Genomic DNA, 2,461 nt, shown 5'->3' on the forward strand with positions numbered 1-2,461 from the left:
ATACTTATGCCTATTCTCTCTTATTTTACAAGGTTTACATAAAGAGGGAGAATGCCGGCAGCTGGGATTTTGGGCTGGAAAAGGAGCAAATATTAGAGACCTATTCTGCACAGCTTCAAAAGTCCTGAAACTTCATGGAAGTCATTTTCAGAATATATAAAAAATACTGAGCACAAGAAGTTCCAGAGGGGGGCCACACCCTACCCATGAGGGTGGGGGGGGGGCGCCCTACCCCCTGGGCACGCGCCCCTGCCTCGTGGCCCCCCTGGTGGCCCTCCGATACCCATCTTCTGCTATATGGAGTCTTTCAATGAGGAAAAAAAATCATAAGCAAGCTTTCGGGACGAGACTCTGCCGCCACGAGGCGGAACCTTGGCGGAACCAATCCAGGGCTTCGGCGGAGCTGTTCTGCCAGGGAAACTTCCCTCCGGGAGGGGGAAATCATCGCCATCGTCATCACCAACGATCCTCTCATCGGGAGGGGGTCAATCTCCATCAACATCTTCACCAGCACCATCTCCTCTCAAACCCTAGTTCATCTCTTGTATCCAATTCTTGTCTCTAAGTCTGGGATTGGTACCCGTGGGTTGCTAGTAGTGTTAGTTACTCCTTGTAGTTGATGCTAGTTGGTTTATTTGGTGGAAGATCATATGTTCAGATCCTATATGCATATTAATACCCCTCTGATTATGAACATGAATATGCTTTATGAGTAGTTAAGTTTGTTCCTGAGGACATGGGAGAAGTCTTGCTATTAGTAGTCATGTGAATTTGGTATTCGTTCGATATTTTGATGAGATGTATGTTGTCTCTCCTCTAGTGGTGTTATGTGAACGTCGACTACATGACACTTCACCATTATTTGGGCCTAGAGGAAGGCATTGGGAAGTAATAAGTAGATGATGGGTTGCTAGAGTGACAGAAGCTTAAACCCTAGTTTATGCGTTGCTTCGTAAGGGGCTGATTTGGATCCATATTTTTCATGCTATGGTTAGGTTTACCTTAATACTTTTGTTGTAGTTGCGAATTCTTGCAATAGAGGTTAATCATAAGTGGGATGCTTGTCCAAGTAAGGACAGTACCCAAGCACCGGTCCACCCACATACCAAATTATCAAAGTACCGAACGCGAATCATATGAACGTGATGAAAACTAGCTTGACGATAATTCCCATGTGTCCTCGGGAGCGCTTTTCTCTATATAAGAATTTTTCCAGGCTTGTCCTTTGCTACAAAAGGGATTGGGCCACCTTGCTGCACTTTATTTACTTTTGTTACTTGTTGCTCGTTACCAATTATCTTATCACAAAACTATCTGTTACCTATAATTTCAGTGCTTGCAGAGAATACCTTGCTGAAAACCGCTTATCATTTCCTTCTGCTCCTCGTTGGGTTTGACACTCTTACTTATCGAAAGGACTACGATAGATCCCCTATACTTGTGGGTCATCACATATCACTTATATTGATTGCATGTGATGTTTATCCTTTATGCATCTTATTTTGCTTAGTACGACGGCGACATTATAAGATGATCTCTTACTAAATTTCAAGGTACAAGTGTTCTCCCTGAGTATGCACCGTTGCTACAATTCGTCGTGCCGAGACACCACGTGGTGATCGGGTGTGATAAGCTCTACGTTCACATACAACGGGTGCAAGCCAGTTTTGCACAAGCAGAATACTCAGGTTAAACTTGACGAGCCTAGCATATGCAGATATGGCCTCGGAACACTGAGACCGAAAGGTCGAGCGTGAATCATATAGTAGATATGATCAACATAGTGATGTTCACCATTGAAAACTTCTCCATCTCACGTGATGATTGGACATGGTTTAGTTGATATGGATCACGTGATCATTTAGATGACTAGAGGGATGTCTATCTAAGTGGGAGTTCTTAAGTAATATGATTAATTAAACTTTAATTTATCATGAACTTAGTACCTGATAGTATTTTGTGTTGGGGAACGCAGTAATTTCAAAAAAATTCCTACACACACGCAAGATCCATCTAGGTGATGCATAGCAACGAGAGGGGAGAGTGTTGTCCACGTACCCTCGTAGACCGTAAACGGAAGCGTTATGACAACGCGGTTGATGTAGTCGTACGTCTTCACGATCCGACCGATCCTAGCACCAAAGATACGGCACCTCCGCGATCTGCACACGTTCAGCTCGATGACGTCCCACGAACTCTAGATCCAGCTGATTGTCGGGGGAGAGCTTCGTCAGCACGACAGCGTGATGACGGTGATGATGAAGTTACCAATGCAGGGCTTCGCCTAAGCACTACAACGATATGACCGAGGTGGAAATATGTGTAGGGGGGAACCGCACACAGCTAAGAGATCAACTTGTGTGTCTATGGGGTGCCACCCTCCCCGCATATAAAGGAGTGGAGGAGGGGGGGGCATCCCTCTCTATGGCACGCCCTAGGGGGAGTCCTACTCCCACCGGGA

The sequence above is a fragment of the Triticum dicoccoides genome, chromosome 4A (genome assembly GCF_002162155.2).
Source record: "Triticum dicoccoides isolate Atlit2015 ecotype Zavitan chromosome 4A, WEW_v2.0, whole genome shotgun sequence".
NCBI lineage: Eukaryota > Viridiplantae > Streptophyta > Magnoliopsida > Poales > Poaceae > Triticum > Triticum dicoccoides.